The sequence below is a fragment of the Schistocerca gregaria genome, chromosome 7, assembly GCF_023897955.1.
Source record: "Schistocerca gregaria isolate iqSchGreg1 chromosome 7, iqSchGreg1.2, whole genome shotgun sequence".
Classification (NCBI taxonomy): Eukaryota; Metazoa; Arthropoda; class Insecta; order Orthoptera; family Acrididae; genus Schistocerca; species Schistocerca gregaria.
Window position 1 is genome coordinate 101,978,216 of NC_064926.1, and position 24,313 is coordinate 102,002,528.

General features: G+C 44.9%; 1 protein-coding gene and 1 non-coding gene across 3 annotated transcripts in view; one reads left to right on the forward strand and one right to left on the reverse strand.

The window, feature by feature from the left end:
* The window catches only part of LOC126281633 (LIM domain only protein 3-like), a 1,631,617-nt gene that overhangs the window by 253,643 nt on the left and 1,353,661 nt on the right, over positions 1-24,313 (forward strand). The gene's annotated exons all lie outside the window — the stretch shown is intronic.
* On the reverse strand, positions 13,793-13,866 carry Trnat-ugu (transfer RNA threonine (anticodon UGU)). The gene has a single exon. It is a non-coding gene; the product is annotated as a tRNA-Thr (tRNA).

A 24,313-nucleotide genomic window follows, 5' to 3' on the forward strand; every position in this document is an offset into this window, starting at 1 on the left:
ACTGAAGCCAGTACGTCTCCATCATAGATGTTTCTGTACTGATTAAAACTTATCCATCCCGTTGAGAGGTGGAACGCTGCTCTCTCACTTTACAACCTTCTCAGTCAGATTAACATAAGTATTTTAGGTCATGATCACGGTGTTCCCCAGTGCAACATTTCCTACGTGTCGTTAATGACTTTTTCTTCATGAGAAAATGGTGGGTAGAATGTATAACCTGTAGAGAACTTGTACCCAGAGGTTCGTAGCAGTGGTGATCGAGACCATAAATGCTGAGCGCAACATTCTGACCGTGCTGGTGATGCTGGGAAACAGTTTTCAGTGGTTGTTACCTGCTGAGAGACTTAGGGCCAAGCCGTGCCGGGCAGCCCCGCGGTCTAGGACGCCTTGTCACAATCCGTCCGGCTCCCCCCGTCGGAGGTTCGAGTCCGCCCTCGGACATGGGTGTCTGTGTTGTCCTTAGCGTAAGTTGGTTAAGTTAGATTAAGTAGTGTGTAAGCTTAGGGACCGGTAAGCTCAGCAGTTTGGTCCCATAAGACTTTACCACAAATATACAAATTTAATTATGGCCCCAAAGCTCTCTCTTCCATCCAAATGGGGTTGGACAGAAGGGCGCCGATTTACACAACATTTTACCCTGGCCAAGCTCCAGTCCATCATGGAAGACGACTGGATGACTGAAAGTGAGTGGAAGAAGCCGTTTAAGAGAGACTGCTGTAAACTAAGTGCTACGCGGGATTAGCCGAGCGGTCTTGGGCGCTGCAGTCATGGACTGTGCGGCTGGTCCCGGCGGAGGTTTGAGTCCTCCTATGGGCATGGGCATGGGCGTGTGTGTGTGTGTGTGTGTGTGTGTGTGTGTGTGTGTGTGTGTGTGTGTGTCTGTTTGTCCTTAGTATAATTTAGGTTAAGTAGTGTGTAAGCTTAGGGACTGATGACCTTAGAAGTCTTATAAGATTTCACAAACATTTGCACATTTGTAAACTAAGCCTTTGTCCGCCCCGTTAGCTGAACGGTCAGTGGGTCGGATTGCTACGCACGGGGGCCCGGGTTCTATTCCCGGATGGGGAGGGAGATTTTCTCCCCTCAGGGACTGGGTGTTGTGCTGTCGTCATCATTTCATCCCCCTTGTCGACACGCAAGTCGCCAAATGTGGCGTCGCACTCAATAAGACCTGCACTTGGGGGCCGAACCTCCCGTCTGGGAACTCCCGGCCACTGACGCTATACAGTCATTTCCATTTACTGAGCCTTTGGTCAAACGGTGGGAAGGTCATAAAACTCCCTGAATTCTCATGTTAGAAGCTGGGATGATACAGACAGTGTGGCTGGCTTATACGTCTGTCGGAGGTTGGACTGTAAATCCCCCCCACCCTAATGCCAGGAAGTCGTCAGGTTCTTCCAGTAAGCCGAAAAAATATAATTTCTGAGGAACAACTGTCGGGAGAGATTAACATCCTTCTTTCAGAAATTGGAAATAGTCTGCCCAGAAAGATTAGATCACTCCGTAAATAAGGGACTGTGGTCACATCTAGGTAGACGCTCTGTGCCGAAATATGGCCATGCTTACCTTAACAACACGCATCCATAGTCTAAAAACGTCTCAGGGTAGAGAGGTTTGGAGTCGTTGATTGGCTCCTCTCAGGATATGCAAAGTGGATGCTTGCTCCGCCAGCGTGGGAACGCTGGTGTTGTGTCTGAATTAGGTACTAGGCCAACAGAACAGTCAATAGAGGAGAGTCAATGAGTAGAGGATAGTCTCGTTGGTTTCTGCACTGTGATAGCAGCTTATTTTTTATTAATTCGTCTCCTTATCGTGGCTTGGTGGAAAGTGGTTGCAATTCTTTGTTTTTATTAAACAAATCGTCCCCCCCCCCTCCCCTGGTGCAGAACTACAGGTCTTCCGCTAGTGGGTGAGACTCGGGTCTGTATCTTGTGGTGGACTAACAGCCAGTAGCAGTTTCCTACTGTGCCGACTGTGGAACCGCGTGTCATCTCAGACATACAAGAGGGTGAACTTATAGGTGTTGAGTCAGCCGCCTGGCATTTGACAATTCCAGCATGCATCGTTGTGTCTGTGAGTCAAATTGGTCTGTCCAGACCAGCGAACAGGTGCTCCTCACACTGAAATCCACCAGGATTCACGGCTCTGATAGAGACGTTTTACGCATTCTCATAATGAGAACGCTATTCTGCTTTAGTTTTCAGATTTTCGTGGATGCGTCAGAACGCTAAAGTTGCCACAGCGACCGCTCCTCGCCCACAGCGCGCCATTTTCTGCTGCCGCCTGAATTAAAGTGAAAGGTTAAAGTACTGCTGTACTGGCGTAGGGTTTTTAATGGCACTAACAGCTTCCTGTCCTCAGAAGATCCATCGTTTCTGGTACGGGTGATCGTAGTTGATTCTATTTGAACAAAGTTGGGCCTCACAGTGGATTCACGTGAATGAAGTCAGACTGCATTATAAGATGGATTAATCCAGCGCAGAATTTATATAGCCCAGCCCAATGTACGCTTTGCCTATCAAACACCATTCCTTAACTGATTTGTGTTTGTCATTTTTGTGTGAGATTTATCAGCTGCTTTTTCAGAAATTTGCAGTTGCTAAAAGTTTAATAAAACTTGTTTTTTTTGTAAATTTAAATACGCCCCTGTTCTCATTCATACGCACATTACTATTCATTTTTTTATTTTACTGTGGTGGTACATGGGTACTCCAGCAATTTTAAATTCAGTATTATTAAATTAATTACTTTGATTATTAATTTGATTTCTAAAAGTGGATACATGCGTAAGGCAACAAAAGTGCCGTGAGTAAATTCACTAATTAATATAGAAGCTGCATGTGAGTAGCACACGATTTGAAGACTTTTGCCAAGGTAGTATTTACTTTTATGTAAAGACAACATCATTTAGCTTCACACAGACACATATTTATGATAGATGTGACGGCTTGCAGTGATCGGGTACCCACGTGGCTCTGAGCACTATGGGACTTAACATCTTAGGTCATCAGTCCCGTAGAACTTAGAACTACTTAAACCTAACTAACCTAAGGACATCACACAACACCCAGTCATCACGAGGCAGAGAAAATCCCTGACCCCGCCGGGAATCTAACCCGGGAACCCGGGCGCGGGAAGCGAGAACGCTACCGTACGACCACGAGCTGCGGACGTACCCACATGGATACCATCTCCTTTAAGAATATGGGACTCTTCCTTTAAATATCCTTTCGCCTTAAACGATCGCTGGGTGTCAACTGAAGCCAATATGTTTTTATCGTAGATTTTATATGTAGTCGTTAAAAATTTTTCCATCTTGTTGCCAACATTACTTATTAGAGAATTATTTGGGTGATGTAATACTATAACAAGGAGACTCTTTGAAGGTGTAAAACACAAAAACTCGCACTGAGGAAAAGAGTAAAATAAAATTAGTTTCATGATTCTGACCAGAGACTGAGGATTCCTAGAAAATTCTGAGATTATTGATGATAATATCAGGTCGGATTAATCACCAATTAATTGTTCGTAAACTTAATCGATCAATTTATGAAGTTAGATTAATTTTTCCCGGCCAAAAAATACCACCGATGGTTTGCCTACATGCACGACGATCGAATGGAGGGTACGTAATTTCCACATTCACCGTCTGTCTAATGCAGAAACTGCTCAAGACGGCGAATTCTTTAAAAGTTTCTGGCCATTTCGTCTGAATTTAAGGTGCAGCCGCATGGTGACTGGAGCTCACCAATTCCTCTCTCATTCGGGGTATTGGCGTCCAGAAAGTATCCCAGCTTGGGAGCGAGAGAGACCGAACCGCCCTTTTTCCGGGCCGAGGGTGCACCAATTGCTCGCTACCTCCTCCTGTCATGTCGGCTGCAGGAACCTATTCTTGAACTGCACACACACGCTACGGTTCGACATCCGAGTTAACAGACAGCGCCGAAGCCACTCTTGAGAGCTATTTGGTTGGCGATCAGTGTCGATTACACATCGTAGACAGCAGGAGTGCGATTGCCCTCCACAACTACGGTGCTTACTTCTGTCCGATCACGCTGTTTTTCATCGTGAGGATCCGGCATAGCCTGGCCAGTGATCGCATTGTGGTAAGCTCTGTCATTCGGTTGCTGCATCTGTTCACTTATATGGAAGTCACGGCTAGAAACTCTGTTTCTGAACTCGTTTAAAACATTCTTCGCTCTCTATGGAGTGGATCTATTATGATTTGGATTTCTTGTTGCTCTGATGTGTTACTTTTTTTTAGTTCTATTCTTTGTCCTACAGCAAGGCGGAACCTCGCCAAGTTACCCAAAATTGTGGACACTTTCTGTAAAACACTGTGACGGGCTACCTCGCCTTTGTCTCTCTTCCTGCAGTATAAGATAGAGCGCTGAAAAGTAGCGCCTCCGAATGTTTCATTCTGTTCTCAGTACTGACTGAGGTATTACTTGTCTTGCATACTACTCGGTCGATTTTTCCACTTCGGTGACGCAAGTTGCAACCATCTGCCACTAGAGGGTTCCGAATTGTAGCGCGTGATACGGAGACGTGTATTCTGGCGTAACCACGAGCGCCGGAACGAAGAAGAAGAACGCAAGACAGAGAAGGTGATGAAATGGCGTCGGGCAATGGTACGCTAATTAGGACCGCAGCACAATTGGAGCAACATCTGCGAGAAGTGAACATTAGCGCCGCTCCTGCCAGCCTCGGCCGGACATTAGCAGACAGTATTCGCAGAGTATTGGCAAGGCCTAGCAGTGAGCGCTACGATATCAGATTGTAGTGATCCGTATCCATCGGTTGTTTGAAAATCGTGTATAGCGAGGGCCCGGAGTTATATTGCGTGTCGCCCATCACTTGCGACATCATTGTACATTAAAGTTAGGTATTGCCAATCTGCTTTATAGAAGTAAAGCTACTAATATTGTTTGCTTGAAATGTTGTATAGTATTCCGAGAACGCAGTACCCCTTAGGCACCCTATACGAAACGAGTGGGCAAGAGCCAATGATGCGTAACGTATCTATGCCTGTGCGTGAGAAACAGCGTGACAGGTGATGGAAGCTCGGTTTACCATTTTGACCCGAAAACAAGAAAGCATCAGTGGAGTTCCGCCACAAAGGATCACCAATTACAAAACAGTTAAAGATCAGGCAGAGTCATGCTCGCAGTGTTCTGGGATGTTCCAGGCGAAGTGTATTTGGAATTCCGGCCGAAAGACACCAGCATAAACTCTGGAAGGTACTGCGAGACTCTCAGAAAAGTGAAAGCGCGGAAACTGGAAGCGCGAATTCGAAGAGTCCGTCCGCACGTGAAGCTCCGTCCATCGCATGACAATGCCGGACCACACACGAGTGTCGCGACATCTGCAAACAATCCGGCGCCTATCTTCATTGTCATCGATCATTCTCCATAAAATTACGATCTGGTCCCAACCGACTTTCATCTGTTTCAAAAACTTAAAGAACACCTTCGAGGACTTCACGTTAATAGTGATGAAGTGGTGGAAGTAGAGGTGAGTTTGTGGGTCCCTCAACAAAGTCAAAGAGTCCACAGCGACGGTATACAACAAACTGGACTCTTGTCGGGAGAAATGCGTTCGTTTCCAGTGTGAATATGTTGAGGAATAAAAATGTAAACACGAAGAATAAAGATGTAGAATGCCGATATCGTTTGTTTCATTTAAGAGAGTTTAACAGTTTACACAAAGAAACATCCGGAGGCATTACTTTTCAGCACGCCCTCTTACATTCAAATTTAATTGGATATACTGCCTGTTATTGTTCTGTAGCTTCCCCACTGTTCTCTGTTCTTTACATTCAACTACCAATCAAGCGATAACGTACCTGTCCAGAAAAAAAGCCTCACGATTCACGGAGAGAAGATTAGCAGGCGAGTAGAAATCATTGCTGTTGTGTACATAGCCCCGCGTAGTCAGCGCGTACACAATTTTCCAAATAGAGCGCTCCCCGCTAAGCACAACAGAGCAGGTGCAGCGCTCGTCCGTCTCCGCACTACGAGATGGCGCTGCCTTAGAGTCGGACCAAATTCTGCTTCCGCCGATCCGCGTATTAATATGTAACGCAGCCAATGAGATTGCTGCTAACGTAGAACCATTTCTCCTCGCGGATCACACTCGAGCAGTGATACCTGAACGCGTGAGGTATTATAACGAGTGTACAGACCTCCGATTAGTCAGTCTGCATTAGTCTGCACCAATCTGCATTAGTCTACATTTGTCTGTACCAGTCTATAGTCAAGTTTCAGTCTGCGCCTAATAAGATTACCATATTCCTGTACGTACCCATGAAGAGAAATGTATAGACACTTTGTGAAGTATCAGAGATATGATAGAATAAGATTCACGTACCAAGACCAAGGGAACTTCAGATTGTCAATTGTAAACAGCATCCAGAATCAAGTTATGTGATATGCATGATTTTTATTATTTTAATAAATGTGTGTGAAAGTTAATTAAGTTCTGTTTAAAGTTGGCCACCGTCAATCTGCTACTCTAAGCGTGCAAGTGGCATTTCTATCGTCTGACCTAACGGCAGAAGATAAACACGCCACGATAAGACCACGAGAGATATTGCTGACACTCACCTACTTCGTTAGAGCGACAAGTAAAATAATCTGATGGTGTGTGTACCGGAGCTCTTACAGTATGCACATCACAATTGCAGAGTTTTATTCTTATTATTCATCAACTACAGATCAGTCGCTACAGTACTACCTGCTGCAAGAAAATGAGACATTCCCTTTACAGATCGCGAGCAACTTCCACGTTGTCTGGGCGCCAGCTGGAGTCCAGTTCTTTTCTGTAGATTTTAATGTGTTTATTTAAACTGTTTCTTCTTGTTACCGTTGTTACCGGCCATACTGAACAGGTATCCACAGCAACATTGTTTGGAAGATGTACGACCCTATACCTTTCCCTGAGCGTCATCCGGCGCCCTTCCAAGTGCCCCCGCCCTCAGCCCTTGAGCAGCGACCTCCTCAGGGCTGGTCTGGCCGGGCGTGGTCTGTGTGGGGCCCTGCGCCCTTCGCCCTACGCCCTTCCTCGCCTCTTCCTCTCGCGGCCCGAGGAAATTGAACCGGGCCCGCCCGCCTACCACAGCTGAATAAGACCTCTTAATGAAGCGGCGCGACACGACCGCAAATCCTATACCTCATCTTCTTGTTGACTCTAATCAAGGAAGCCGTACAAATAGGGAAGAGCGGGGGGAGGCAGGAGGAGCCGCCGCCGCCGACCTGAGGACGTGCGCCTCGTCTGGAAACGACCCGGCGCGGCTAGGCCCGCGCTGTGCGTCCCAGTTATGCAGATTCCCCGTCGCCGGCGGAACACTCTTTGTTCTCATGCAAAACGCGGGCCGCCGTGATGAAAAAGAACGGCCCGCGCAGCCCAAGTTCCGGGGTCAGCCGAATCAGCCGGCTCTGTCAGCCGGCCGCCGTGTCACCTGCAATTCGCGTCACCGCCAATGGAAATCAAAAACGCGGCGCTGCCGAGCTGCGGCCAGCCGCGCCGCCGCCCCCTCCCTAACCCAGCGCGGGATTCAATTACCGCACCCTGCTCGCCGGGGCGATCTCGTCGAGCGGAAACCACAGCCCTCCCTCCCTCCCCCACCCACCCCCACCACGGCTACCAGGCGCACATTCGCCATCTTCAGTAGACAACACTCATTTAAAACTTGTTGCAAGCAAGTGCCATCGATAAAAGTGTCAGAACTGCGGTAGCTAGCGACTGTCATCGAAAAAAGTGTCAAAAATACGGTCCATTCAAAATTACTTTAGCAGTGACATTTACGAAAGAAGTTCACGGTGTTCCAAAATAACCATTACAGCTTTTGATCGCGTATATCTCCGTAATGGGGATAAGCAGTAAAGGACAGTGTTATTATTATTATTATTATTATTATTATCATAAATCGTATGGCAAAAAGACATTACGTTAGAAATACAACTACACTCAAAAGCCGAAGAAACTAGTACAGGCATTCGTATTCAAATACAGAGATATCTAAACAGGCAGAATGCGGCGCTGTGGGCGACAATGCCTGAAAGATACGGCCAAACTTTCAGGAAACATTCCTCACACACAAATAAAGAAAATATGTTATGTGGACATGTGTCCGGAAACGCTTAATTTCCATGTTAGAGCTCATTTTAGTTTCGTCAGTATGTACTGTACTTCCTCGATTCACCGCCGACATGCGACTCATTGCTCTATAGTACTAGCATCAAGCACATCAGTACGTAACGTCAACAGGTTAGTGTTCATCACGAACGTGGTTTTGCAGTCAGTGCAATTTTTACAAATGCGGAGTTGGCAGATGCCCATTTGATGTATGGATTAGCAAGGGGCGTTTATATCGAGACAGATTTCCAGAACGAAGGTGTCCCGACAGGACGACGTTCGAAGCAATTGGTCGGCGTCTTAGGGAACACGGAACATTCCAGCCTATGACTCACGACTGGAGAAGACCTAGAACGACGAGGACACCTGCAATGGACGAGGCAATTCTTCGTGCAGTTCTCAGCGTCAGAGAAGTTGCTGCTGTACAAGGTAACGTTGACCACGTCACTGTATGGAGAGTGCTACGGGAGAACCAATTGCTTCCGTACCATGCACAGCGTGTGCAGGCACTATCACCAGCTGATTGGCCTCCACGGGTACACTTCTGCGAATGGTTCATCCAACAATGTGTCAATCCTCATTTCAGTGCAAATGTTCTCTTTACGGATGAGGCTTCATTCCAACGTGATCAAATTGTAAATTTTCACAATGTGTGGGCTGACGAGAATCCACACGCAATTGTGCAATCACGTCATCAACACAGATTTTCTGTGAACGTTTGGGCCCCATGTTCTTCCACCTACGCTCAATGGAGCACGTTATGATGATTTCATACGAGATACTCTACCTGTGCTGCTAGAACATGTGCCTTTACAAGTACGACACAACATGTGGTTCATGCACGATGGAGCTCTTGCACATTTCAGTCGAAGGTTCCTACGCTTTTCAACAACAGATTCGGTGACCGATGGACTGGTAGAGGCGGACCAATTCCATGGACTCCACACGCTCCTGACCTCAACCCTCTTTACTTTCATTTATGGGGGCATTTGAAAACTCTTGTCTACGCAACCCCGGTACCAAATGTAGAGACTCTTCGTGCTCGGATTCTGGACGGCTGTGATACAATACGCCATTCTCCAGGGCTGCATCAGTGCATCAGGGATTCCATTCGACGGAGGGTGGATGCATGTATCCTCGCTAACGGAGGACATTTTGAACATTTCCTGTAACAAAGTGTTCGAAGTCACTCTGGTACGTTCTGTTGCTGTGTGTTTCCATTCCGTGATTAATTTTATTCGAAGAGAAGTAATAAAATGAGCTCTAACATAACATCTTTTCTTTCTTTGTGTGTGAGGAATGTTTCCTGAAAGTTTGGCCGTACCTTTTTGTAACGCCATGTATAAGACAACAAGTGTTTAGGGCAAATGTTCGATAGGCTACTTACGCTACAATGACAGGTTATCAAGATTTAAGTGAGTCTGAAAGTGGTATTATAGTCGGCGCACGAGCGATGGGTCACAGCTCTCCGACGTAGCGATGAAGTGGAGATTTTCCCCCATGACCATTTCAAATGGCTCTGAGCACTATGGGACTTAACATCTATGGTCATCAGTCCCCTAGAACTTCGAACTACTTAAACCTAACTAATCTAAGGACATCACACAACACCCACGACCATTTCACGAGTGTACCGTGAATATGAGGAATCCAGCAAAACGGCAAATCTCCGATACCGCTGTGGACGGAGAAAGATCCTCCAAGGACGGGACCGATGACGACTGAAGAGAATCGTTCAGCGTGACAGAAGTGCAGCCCTTTCGCAAATTGATGCAGGTTTCAATGCTGGGCCATCAAGTAGTGTCAGCGTGCATACCATTCAACGGAATATCATTGATATGGGTTTTTGGAGTGGAAGTCACTTTCGTGTGATGTTGATGACTGCACGATACAAAGTTTTATGCCTCGCCTGGGCGCGTCAACAGCGACATTCGACTGCTGATGACTGGAAACATGTTGCCTGGTCGGACGAATCTCATTTCGAGCGGGTGGACGTGTGCAGGTATGGAGAGAACGTCATGAATGCATAGAACCTACATGTCAGCAGGGGACTGTTGAAGCTGGTACAGGCTCTGTAATGGTGTGGGGCATGTGCAGTTGGAGTGATCCCTCATACGTCTGACAGATGACATGTACGTGATCATCCTATCTGATTGATTCATGTTCATTGTGCATGTGCTAGTCTAGTTTTTAACTGTGTTAATCTAAGCAGACTGCGGACTCAACAGAGGCTAGGATTTGATCTAGGACCTTTCACACTGCCTATATTGAAGGATGTCGATAACAGGCGAACTGATGCAGCTGACATTACCAGTTTGTAAATAAGGTGAACGTAAGGGGACAAACAGAGAAAATACTGCTTGAGGATGAAGGGGAGAATGCATACGATTTGCACTAGTTTACCCAGATAAGGTAAGGCCTAATACGAATCCTGTCAAATCTTTCATTCAGGCTTCCCGTATCTTACATTTTGGAAAATTTATGTGCTTCCTCCTCACAAACCATTGACATTACAGTACTTAAATTTGACATGCAATTAGTAAATATTACAGTGAAACTCTCTGTGGATGGCATTTTCGTTTACTGCACTAGTAAGGAACATATGGAAAAGACCTAACATTTGGTATTTTTTCACAGAAATTTGGAGAGCTGTAAAAATCTAGAAACAGAAGAAATGAATATTCTGTTCCACAGATACTTTTAATAATAGTTGATGAAAAATACATCAGTTTCTTTCAGGCAGATTTTTCCAAAAAAAAGGATATTTGTACTCATCTCATTGGAAAAACTTTAAATTGTCCATTGTTTTCAATTAAAAACATACGCCTTTCTAAACATTCATGGTGGTGTCTGTCTGTTCTATATCGTGTCTCTCTACCACTTTCGCGCAACGACGCTCTGAGCATGTTTTTTAGGGAATTAACTAATTTGAACCTGGGACCTGTTGCTGGTAAAGAGATGCCAGACCACACATGACATGTAGAATTCAGAAGAGTTCAGTGAGACTAGCGATGATATAACCAAATACTAAATGATCTCAGCGTCAGCTCCACTGCACTCCCTGTAAAAGAATCTTAATACTAACTAAATTTAGTGGAAAGGGTTCAAGGCTTTCCTATTTTTAGTTAGCTGGTAAAATAACGTCGAAAAAGCAGTTAAGTTTACCATTGGAAATTTATTCTAATCACAAAACATCGTTTATAAATTGCACTATTGATAAAAGGAAATGTTTTAATACAGGATGGTAAAAACCAACAGCGTTCAACAAAAATGTGAACGAATATTCCCTAAATGGGTTTCCAAGTTCTACAATCGATCGAAGGATGACCAATGCCATATCACATCTATAATCTAGGTTTAATTTAAGTTTCACAATAGAGAAAACTATCAAAATGGTCTACAGTGACCCTCAATTATCATTAATTACTTATTTAACTTGTCGTAAATTACAGTGGCTGATGTGGCTTCTCAATAACTATATAAAAGAAAGATCATCGCGTTTCAGATCTGTTCTTCAAGTGGCAAATGTGAACACCATGAGCTTAAATTGACGATCGACACTAGTATTACGCAAAAAGGGGGTGTAACAGATGAAACTTCTGCAGTTCTGAGTGAAGCCTTATGCGCTCAAAAATGCGGCATCGCGTGCGTTCGTTACCTTGTCGGTGTTTATGCAGCGTCAGGGCGACAGCGGGCAGCACAGCTACGGTCACCTCGCCATCTCGGAAGTAACTCTCCTAACTTCTCCTTACTACAATTTACCGAAGTTGGTTTAAAAAAGAACAATCTGGCTGTGTTTTTATCTGAGCAATCAGGGTCTCAATGTTAACCTTAAGCTCCGCCTACAAAAATTCTGTGTATCCAATGAGAAACGTTATACTTTTCGTGGTGGGGCAATGTTTTTAAAGTTTGCAACGTAACAGAGATGTGAAAAAGTCTCACGCTAAAACCTGCAGCTGGTGTGGTCCTTTTAGCGTTATCGTGAGATCTATACTGTTCTTCTGGAGGGCTCTATCTTTTAACATGGGCTGGGGGTGGTCCTTGACGTACCTGGGACGCGAAAAAGTCTCACGCTAAAACGTGCGGGTTGTGTGGCTCTAGTGGTTAGCTGGCGACGTGGGTGTCCAGTCCGTCCCTTATCGCAGGGCCTTCTAGCTCAACACGGTTCTGCTCTCGGCTTCTGTTCTCGTTTCTCCCCTCGGAACTGCGTCGGTCTCACGGTGGGAAGGTACGACATGCATTTAGGCATTCTTGTGTTAGTCTGTGATATTCCACTTGCTCACTCGTTACTCGTATTACTTTGGTTAATTTAATGTCACGATTTATTCGGAGCTATGTGATATACTACTGGATTTGCTTATCATGTCAGGGTGTTCATGGAAGGTGTTGGATTTGCCTGACACCTTACAACTTCAATAAGCATGAAAAGGTATGTGTGTATCCATATGAGATTCCTTAACAATCGTGGTAAATTCAGGTACATTGCATTATAAACTATGGATTTTATAAAGTTTTTTCAAAGTGTTGCAACTTCGTATAAGCCCGCCCCTTTATCGCGTGCGGTTGCTGCTCTGATACGAGCTCATAGTTCTTGCAGGTACCGTGTCGGAATTTGGTAGACAGCATCCTTCATGAACTCCCAGAGAAAACTATCTAATGTGTTTATGTCATGAGTCCTTGGGCGCCAGGACATGCTTCCTCCTCTGTCAAACCAGCGACCTGGGAATGTCGTCCCAAGCCTTCCTAATGGTCGAGGTCCAGTAAGGAGTAGTGCCATCCTACTACAGCATGATGCAGGCTGCAGTTCGTTGACGTGTAGAAATGTAAGCTGTTCCAACGTGGCCAGACAAACAGTCGAGTTATTCACGTCCCAGCAAACAAAAGCCGTCCTACCTCGCGGGCATGAAGCAGACCACACCGCAGATTTACCTCTGTACTGTCGCGCTGTGGGTGTAGGGTGGGGGTGTGGAGGGCATGGTAACGTAGGGATTCTCAGCGTTTTAGACTGACAAATTGTGTCGGCTTACCACCTCAGACACATCCGGAAACATCGAATTCTACTGATAGTCTGGGAAATCTTCGATGCGAGTTACTTCGTTACACTCGTTTTCCACTTTGGCCGGTCATCAAGTTGAAGCCCACGCAGCAGTTACCCCTTGCAGGTGCCAAGCTTCAGTCTTTTGTCTCACAACCTGTGCACCGTGGTTTCTGGTAGATGCAACTGTAGAGCCGCTTGACGGATAGATTTGGCTCGGCTCTGAGTAAATGCCTGTTGCACCCGTCCCACAACTGCACCACTCTTTGCTCAGACGGCCAGAGTTCGTTCACTTCACAACATTTCTCGATTTCTAGAATTTCACTGGATAATGGCCGGATATGATGGTGAGCTTCTGTAAAGTGTCCGTAATTCCTGCTGCACCTGTGTGTCAGGCTTGGTCTCTGTCAAACATTCCATACACTGTGCTCTGAGGTGTGGGGTAGACAACGTGGATAAAAAGAAAAAAAAATATCTATATGAAGACAGTAACTGTTCTTGAAAGAACAGATACTGTTGATGACCGTGCAGCTTTTCCCTGGAATAAATTATGACTAACTGAAACCCTCAGCTGCCGACAGGTGTTGTTGATATATCTCGATGTGGACAGCTGAAAATGTGTGCCCCGACCGGGAATCGAACCCGGGATATTCTGCTTACATAGCAGACGCTCTATCCATCTGAGCCACCGAGGACACAGATAATAGGGCGACTGCAGGGACTTATCCCTTGCACGCTTCCCGGGTTCGAGTCCCGGTCGGGGCACACATTTTCAGCTGTCCACATCGAGATATATCATCAACACCTGTCGGCAGCTGAGGGTTTCAGTTGGACATCATTTATTCCAAAAAAATTATCATTGTGTTAAGCAATGTGCCACATACCTCGCCTTTCCACCTATCCCCGTTTCTGAATTATACGTGATCATAGTGAGAGCTGGTAGTAGTCAAGGGAAGGCAGGATTCGGTTACGATTGTGGACGAGGCCATAATCAGTTACTATTAATATTCTTTTACAATTACACACAATTTATTTTAAACCAGTGATTCCAGACTCAACAATAAATAAAAAATACCACACGTTATTAATGAAGGAATAAACGACAGTGCAAATAATAGCGTTTTCAGTGAGTTACTATTTAGCAAATCACCATTAAATACAGAAACAGCAGATGATGTTTTAAAAGCATGCCACTGTGATCTGAGCAGAAGGCCTTACACGCCAAGAATGGCAACAAATTAAGAATTGTTGAAGAAATCGCTGCAATTTACAACTTACAGGTATTAAAATATTAAGGTATGTAGCCACAAACACAGCAAAAGGCATCAGACTCCAGGAATGGCAGTAGATAAGATTTTAAGGCTTACTGCAAAAATACAAATACAAAATTCGAATTTTAAGGCCAATGACGAAAATTACAGCTGAAGGCCTTACACGCTGTTGTTGTTGTGGTCTTCAGTCCAGAGACTGGTTTGATGCAGCTCTCCATGCTACACTATCCTGTGCAAGCTCCTTCATCTCCCAGTACCTACTGCAACCCACATCCTTCTGAATCTGCTTAGTGTATCATCTCTTGGTCTCCCTCTACGATTTTTACCCTCAACGCTGTCCTCCAATGCTAAATTTGTGATCCCTTGATGCCTCAGAACATGTCCTACCAACCAATCCCTTCTTCTGGTCAAGTTGTGCCACAAACTTCTCCCCAATCCTATTCAATACCTCCTCATTAGTTATGTGATCTACCCACCTAATCTTCAACATTCTTCTGTAGCACCACATTTCGAAAGCTTCTATTCTCTTCATGTCCAAACTATTTGTTGTCCATGTTTCTCTTCCATACATGGCTACACTCCATACAAATACTATCAGAAACGACTTCCTGACACTTAAATCTATACTTGATGTTAACAAATTTCTCTTCTTCAGAAATGCTTCCCTTGCCATTGCCAGTGCCTTACACGCTAGGAACGCCAATAATATAAAAAATTTAGAAACCTGCTATAAAACAGCAAATACAATAGCAAAAGTTAATTTAAGAAAACAAGCAACTGATCCAGACGGTGCTGCAGGAATCGACCTCTGAGAACGTGCGCAACAAACATTTTCGCAAGCGGTCAGATAGGCAGCCAAGAGTTGCATTCACTTCACAAGATGGTAACACAGACTAGTCTAGCGAGTGACTAGTAATAATCTTGCTAAAGCTACCTGACGTCCAATAAACCAAATGCGACGATAGAACAATATGCCAAAGCGGGAACCGACGGTCTGAACTACGTCCAGAATACTGTGTTCAGAGCCCCCGCAACGAGAAAGCAACCATTACCACCAGAGTAGGGGAATCACCAACCGGCCTACAATCAAGAAAGCTGTCAAAACTACACGCCTTACCGGACAGCAGCGGCAAGACGAGGAAATATACACTAACCCCAGGTTAGGTAACTGGGGCGTTAGCGGCCAGCAGGCAAGTAAAATTACCGCTGGTTGAACTTAACAAATTGTAACAAGTTGAACGAAGTAAATAGTAATAAGAAGTCGAGGAAAGCTAATCAGATCCGCCTTCCCCAAGCGCTCCACTCGCTGCTCTTCGCCCCAGCGACACTACGAGCAGCAACACGAACCCAAGTCAGTGGAGAATCGCAGAATACGACAATGGTGGAGGTTTCTCTACTTAGATTAAAATGCACTCATCTTAAGGCTTGCTGGATCCGGTTTACGACGAGGTCGTGCACCCTTGTGACCACAGACCTTCCATACGGCAGTCCATGCATGCCGCCAACGGTCCCGGCATGTTTTGGCTCCTCCTCAGTCCCCAACCGAACTCACCACTTACATGACCCGGCAAAACAATTACGTCGCCACAAAGATAGGGCAACAGTTACTACATATCGATAATCGTCGCTGCTGCTAATAGTGGACAGGCAACACTTGCGAAACCGAGTGGGGCCAGTCAACACGAAAAGAAGATAATCACCCGCAACCATGCCAACTAAACGATACCGTTTGGCCTACAACAGAGGGCGGAAACCTACAAACAGCACACATAGTTGTAAAGTTGACTCTGGAGCACCATGTGGTGGCGTGAGGCGCACCTCAGAGACACAGTAGGTATGCAATGTGTCCCATAACATCTGTATCTGCGGCACCCAAACACGTTTGCTTTATCTTCACCCCCACCACTACAGCACTTCTCACTCGCAAGAAGCCTAGCTGAAGGTGGCGATCATTGTCTTCGAATTCGAAATGTCGAAGCGTGTGACAAAAAATAAAAAGATGAAGCTTATGTATAGAATATCTCTTCAAAAATAGCATTTGCCCAGATACTAAACCGACAAGCGGGCGAAAACATATATGGACATACAATCACTACGTTGCCACCTTGACATTGCCATTTCAACCGGATAGAACTGATTTTGACCATAGTTAAAACTTCAGCTGCCAGTAAAAATACTAAAATAAGGTTACGCTGTCTTTTGTCCAGGCACTCAGCAACGAAACTGATCGCAGAGTCTCCTCTAAACACCCCAGGAAAGCCGTGAATCATACAGAGCTCATCATGCAAAAAGCGTGGCGGAATTGGCCTGTTTCAGGAAATTCGGTGAAGCAAATGATCGCGTGATTAAACAGCGACAGTGACAGCGTCACTTGAAGCAAGTAAGTCAGCGGTAAAAGTACGGCCAGTAGAGAGTTTCCATCCCCACCCAAAGGAAGGGTGGATTCACCTAAATGTTAAGAGTGAATTTGCAAGTACTTTAACAGCAAAATTACACTTGCGTAAGTTTCGACTGTAAATATATACGCTATTATCAGCACAGAGTACGAGCGAAGTTCATCTCAGGAACTAAGTCTTGATTACACAAACGAAATTTCTTCCATTGTTTGCAATATAATACTTGCAATATTGAGTTAGTGTATTTTGTATCATTGTTGTTCTGTCTTTCACCTCAGTAAGTTTCCTCACCTCATAACACATATATTCTGTTATATTACAATAGAAAGTTGGATACAAGAAATAAGAGTAATTATAAGCCTAGTGAAGGACGCGGCATCTCTGTTCCGTGTTCCTGGCCAAGTGTCAATCCTACAGTAATGTCGTACAAGACACAGCACTTCATCAGCGTATTGGGAAGGTGGCAAAAGTACTACACTTTCAGGAAACTGTTCTCATCTTCCTGGATGTCGAGGGAACGACCTTCGAATCCGTGGTTAAAGCTGAAGAAGAGGCTGGCACGGAGAACACCGTCTGCAAGTAGGTAACACCACGTTGAACAGAATAAAGGTAGAAGCCACCTCGATAAACGAAAAAATCGTGATCAACATCACCAGAGGCTGCCCGCAAAGAGCCATTTTGTTCAAATGGCTCTCAGCACTATGGGACTTAACTGCTGTGGTCATCAGTGCCCTAGAACTTTAAGCTACCTAAACCTAACTAACCTAAGGATATCACACACACCCATGCCCTAGGCAGGATTCGAACCTGCGACCGTAGCAGTCCCGCGGTTCCGGACTGAGCGCCTAGAACCGCTCGGTCACCCCGGCCGGCTGCCGTTTTGTCCCCACTGCTCTGGAAGTCACTGAAGGGCTGAATGCTACAGGCTACTCTTGCCAGGGATATGCAGACGACTGTCACAGTAATACTTGACAATTTTGCTAGTATTGTTAGAACTATGGCACAATGTGCATTGAAATTGTGCAAAACTGGTGTAGGAAACAGCATCTAAGGATTAGTCCGAATATAAATGCTGTAGTACCATTTACGACGAAGCATATCCAGCACACGTACGGGAATCTTAAGTGTCCTGACGAAATACTATCTTTGTAGGGGGTAGTGTGATATCTAGGGGTAACTCAGGATGCGAAACTAACATGGACCCTCACATAAGGAATATATGTTTCAAGGCGAAAGGCAATCTTATGAGCTCTAGAAGAGACTAAGAGCCGGCAGAAAAAACTGCAAACTAAACTCCAACAGTATGTACTGGATATACACCACTGTTATAAGATCTATGGTAATTTTTGCGGCTACAATGTGGTGGAACAATATAGAAAAGGAGGTCGCTGCTAAGGAGATCGGTAATGTGGAGAAACAGGCCTGCTTGGCCATCACAGCCACTGCCGGGATAGAGACTATGCTGGGCGTGCCCTCACCTCACCTTCGGGTTACAATGGAGGCAGCGGCAAGGGTATACAGATTAAAAACTGGAAATAACTGGAAATAACTGGATACCTATAGGATATCTAGAATCCAACACCAATTTAAGGAATGTGATTAATATAGGAATAGGTGGGGGAATTATGCCAGAATGAGATTTTCAGTCTGCAGCGGAATGTGCCCTGATATGAAACTTCCTGGCCGATTAAAACTGTGTGCCGGACCGAGACGCGAATTTAGGACCTTTCTTTCAGGAGTGCTACTTCTGCAAGGTTCGCAGGAGAGCTTCCGTAAAGTTTGGAAGGTAAGAGACTAGATACTGGCAGAAGTGAAGCTGTGAGGACGGGGCGTGAGTCGTGCTTCGATAGCTCAGATGGTAGAGCACTTGCCCGCAAAAGGCAAAGGGCCCGAGTTCGAGTCTCGGTCCGACATACAGTTTTAATCTGCCAGGAAGTTTCAGGTGGGGGAATGCTGGCTGACGGTACAATAACTTCCAGCTACTTCAGTAACTGTTTAATAACTGGAAGTAGGGAGCAGTGGAAAAATGAACAACGCCGTGCAGGAGACACAGTCTGGTTCTCTGTTGGGTCGAAAACAGACGAAAGCTATGGGGGTGCAGCCTGGACTAGACAGCGCAATCTCTCTACGGAAACAGACCGCGGTAATCCATGCGGAAATATACGCTATAAAGGCGTGTGAGCAGGAGAATTTGCATAGGCGCTGCAAAGATCGTAGCATCTGCAATTATTCGAACAGCCAAGCATTTTTGAAATCTCTATCAACCCCTGAAAACTGATAAAAGATCTTTGCAGAATGTCAGAAATCTCTTGGGACCTTGGGGGATGCAACGGCGTCAACTCGCTGTGGGTTCTTGGTCCCTAAGGAACCAGTGGCAATCAGCAAGATAAAGAACTGGACAGGATAGGTGGGACGAATCCATTTTTTGAACCGGATCTAGTCCTAAACATCACTAAGATGATGGTTGAATAAAAATTATCACCGCGTTCTGAAAAGCAATACTGCCGAATTTTTTATTCTGTTCTCACTACCGACTGAAGCATTGCGCATTACTCGGTCGACTTTCCCGCTTCGTTGACGCAAGTTGCAACATCCCTCCTGCAGCATGTAACAAAACCACGTCGGTGCGTGAGGAACGGCCTGCTGTAACAGTGTTTCCAGCCGTCCTGGTACCTCTGCTTCAGGATGACAATGCCAGCCAACACACGAGTGCTGCGACGTAGCGACAGCCTGACTGCCATCCACCATCCTCTGTCCAGTCCTCACTTTGTTCCGTCCTACTTTCGTCTGTTTGCTGTACTTGTAGAACACCCCCGAGGATTTTGCCTTGATACTGATGAAGCGGCGAATGTACGGGAGAGTTTCGGCTCCGCCAACAAGGTAAAACACTCTACAGCGACGGTATCAACAAACTGGTCACTCGTTGGGAGAAATGTGTTTCACCCCACGGTGACTATGTTGAGAAATAAATATGTGGTCGTCGAGAATAAAGATGTAGAATAATTAATAAAGTTTGTTGTTTTGAAAAAGAAAGCTTCACAAAATTTCGGAGGCATTCCTTTTCAGCACGTCCTCGAACAAGGCTGGATCAGAAGGTGGTTGTTGTTCAAATGGCTCTGAGCACTATGGGACTCAACTGCTGTGGTCATTAGTCCCCTAGAACTTAGAACTACTTAAACCTAACTAACCTAAGGACATCACACACATCCATGCCCGAGGCAGAATTCGAACCTGCGACCGCAGCAGTCGCACGGTTCCGGACTGCGCGCCTAGAACCGCGAGACCACCGCGGCCGGCTGTTGTTGTTGTTGTTGTTGTTGTTGTTGTGGTCTTCAGTCCTGAGACTGGTTTGATGCAGCTCTCCATGCTACCCTATCCTGTGCAAGCTTCTTCATCTCCTAGTACCTACTGCAACCTACATCCTTCTGAATCTACTTAGTGTATTCATCTCTTGGCCTCCCTCTAAGATTTTTACCCTCCACGCTACCCTCCAATGCTGAATTTGTGATCCCTTGATGCCTCAGAACATGTCCTACCAACCGATCCTTTCTTCTGGTCAAGTTGAGCCACAAACTCCTCCCCAATCCTATTCAATACCTCCTCATTAGTTATGTGATCTACCCATCTAATCTTCAGCATTCTTCTGTAGCACCACATTTCGAAAGCTTCTATTCTCTTCTTGTCCAAACTATTTATCGTCCATGTTTCACTTCCATACATGGCTACACTCCATACAAATACTTTCAGAAACGACTTCCTGACACTTAAATCTATGCTCGATGCTAACAAATTTCTCTTCTTCAGAAACGCTTTCCTTGCCATTGCCAGTCTACATTTTATATCCTCTCTACTTCGACCATCATCAGTTATTTTGCTCCCCAAATAGCAAAACTCCTTTACTACTTTAATTGTCTCATTTCCTAATCTAATTCCCTCAGCATCAGCCGAATTAATTCGACCACATTCCATTATTCTTGTTTTGCTTTTGTTGATGTTCATCTTATACCCTCCTTTCAAGGCACTGTCCATTCCGTTCAACTGCTCTTCCAAGTCCGTTGCTGTTTCTGACTGAATTACAATGTCATCGGCTAACCTCAAAGTTTTTATTTCTTCTCCATGGATTTTAATACCTACTCCGAAATTTTCTTTAGCATGTAGAATATTGGGCTTTGTTCTAAAGACATGAATACGGCAAGCTAATGATTCCCAAGCCGTGTTTCATGAAAAAATTCCGTAATGCTGGGCTTGAACAGGAGTCATACTAATGACAGGACTGATGACGGGCGACGGGAACGTTAAGAAACAGCTGCGCACGGTAGGTACAGAACTTAGAACTCCTTAAACCTAACTAACCTAAGGACAGCACACACATCCATGCCCGAGGCAGAATTCGAACCTGCGACCGTAGCAGTCGCACGGCTCCGGACTGCGCGCCTAGTACCGCGAGACCACCGCGGCCGGCTGTTGTTGTTGTTGTTCTTGTTGTTGTTGTTCTTGTTGTTGTTGTTCTTGTTGTTGTTGTTCTTGTTGTTGTTGTGGTCTTCAGTCCTGAGACTGGTTTGATGCAGCTCTCCATGCTACCCTATCCTGTGCAAGCTTCTTCATCTCCTAGTACCTACTGCAACCTACATCCTTCTGAATCTACTTAGTGTATTCATCTCTTGGCCTCCCTCTACGATTTTTACCCTCCACACTGCCCTCCAATGCTGAATTTGTGATCCCTTGATGCCTCAGAACATGTCCTACTAACCGGTCCCTTCTTCTGGTCAAGTTGTGCCACATACTCCTCTTCTCCCCAATTTTATTCAATACTTCATCATTAGTTATGTGATCTACCCATCTAATCTTCAGCATTCTTCTGTAGCACCACATTTCGAAAGCTTCTATTCTCTTCTTGTCTAAACTATTTATCGTCCATGTTTCACTTCCATACTTGGCTACACTCCATACAAATACTTTCAGAAACGACTTCCTGACACTTAAATCTATGCTCGATGTTAACAAATTTCTCTTCTTCAGAAACGCTTTCCTTGCCATTGCCAGTCTACATTTTATATCCTCTCTAGTTCGACCATCATCAGTTATTTTGCTCCCCAAATAGCAAAACTCCTTTACTACTTTAATTGTCTCATTTCCTAATCTAATTCCCTCAGCATCAACCGAATTAATTCGACCACATTCCATTATTCTTGTTTTGCTTTTGTTGATGTTCATCTTATATCCTCCTTTCAAGACACTGTCCATTCCGTTCAACTGCTCTTCCAAGTCCTTTGCTCCTCTGATAGAATTACAATGTCATCGGCTAACCTCAAAGTTTTTATTTCTTCTCCATGGATTTTAATACCTACTCCGAAATTTTCTTTAGCATGTAGAATATTGGGCTTTGTTCTAAAGACATGAATACGGCAAGCTAATGATTCCCAAGCCGTGTTTCATGAAAAAATTCCGTAATGCTGGGCTTGAACAGGAGTCATACTAATGACAGGACTGATGACGGGCGACGGGAACGTTAAGAAACAGCTGCGCACGGTAGGTACAGACGAAGAAGTCCCTAAGCGTAGGTCGTCTGGTGAGAGTGATGACACCAAATCTTACAGTGAGAAGCGCTGGGGATAAAAAGACACAGTATATTTGAGTCGTCATGTCCTGAGGAAACGATGACTAATAAAGGAATAGCAAAGGGCCTTTTAGGGCTCTTCAAGATACTGGTTCGTCCTTAATAGAATCCTAGGAAATGAAATTGCACCTTCTTTCTGTGCGGGCAATAATATCAGTTGCGGACACTGTCGTTTTCGTATCCACATTTTTAATCAAGCCAGATCAATCGATTTTGAACAGTTTACAGCTGATTGTGTGTAATAAGTCCACTCGATGTTTATTACCAAACATGTTGTCATGAAGGCTGCTTGTGGTAGCGTGGCATTTGGCGTGGGTGTGGCAGGCGTCGGGTGCCAACAGGCATCTTGGTCGTTAGCAGTGAGTATCCAAACGTGTGACAACACGTTTTTACTGGTCAGCAGAATGTGTACCATTCAAAGTCGCACTCACTATGAAAGAATTACTCACATTTGAAGGCAAACTTAAAACAGGTTTATTCCTAATTACCTCTGAGGATTCAGAAGGCGACTGCGAGAAAGCGACAGGACATGTGGAAAAATGACACACATCAGTGGGCAGAGCATCTCCACAGGTTTCAACTCGTGATATGCGCCGTGGAGTAGTGGCAGAGAACACTAATTAAGGACAAGCGTGTCAGAACCAGCCGACAACACATCCGCTCCGTATTGGTGCAATCAGTGTTTGCACGGCTGCAGAGGACAACCGAATGAGCAGATTTCCGAACCGTGCTGCTGTCGCGCCTTCCCAGACAACGAGTTCAGTGACCTGCCTTGCATGCTTGGCACCACTGATGCAAGTTAGAAAGGTCGGAGGCTTGTTCTGTTCACTGAGACAGGACTACATCCTGACGTCTTGTGGATTTCACGCACTCGTCTTCTTGAACCTCGGGGGTAGAACGACGTGTCCCGTCCGATGGGCCAGTATGTGGGCACCACTGATACACTCCTGCATCTGAAAATTTCTGCGACTCAGAACCACCTCTCAATTACACTACTGTAAAATTAAATGCAGTAGAAACCAAACGCGAATGACAAAAGTGTTTGTCCGTCAGTAATGAAACTGAAACTGACATCATATCTTCTACTCCAGGATGACTTCTGTTATTCCACTACCAGATTACTGAAATTAAAAAGTGACCAAAGGAATGCTGTCTAATTGGGTAACATATAAACGAAAGCTGGTTCAAATGGTTCAAGTGGCTCTGAGCACTATGGAACTTAACATCTGTATCCATATACTATTCCTCAACAACCGTACAAAATCTAGTTACTTTGCCTTTAAAAATTTTGACTTGATAAGGTTGTTTTTTTTTTTTTTTTTTTTTTTTTAAAACAGTATTGCAACTTCGCGTACGTTCCCCCTTCCACAGAATGTTTCGCTATAGTATTAATTAATTGCATGCCAAATTTAAGTACTTTAATGCCAATGGTGAGTGTGAGGAAAGGGTACAAAAATTTTGCAAAATGTATGGTAAGGGAATCCTGAATGGAAGATCTGATAGTGTTTGAATTAGGCCTCATCTTATCTGTATAAACTAGTGCAAACTACATGCATTCTTCTCTTCATCCTCAAGCAGTCTTTTCTTTGCTTCTCCTGTTAGGTTAACCTGATTTTCAAACTAACAATAATGTCAGCTGCATCTGTTTTCCTGCTATAGATTTCCTTCAATATGAATGATGTGAAAGCTCCTGGATCAAATCCTAGTCTCTGTAGTGTCCGTAGTTTGCCAATATTAACACAGTTAAAAGTTAAGCAACCATCATATGCAGCAACTTCATCAGCAGTTACGGAAACTAATGTTGTCTCAGGGCATGGTTTTGCTGCGAAATATTCTCCACATTGTGACTGCATAAAAC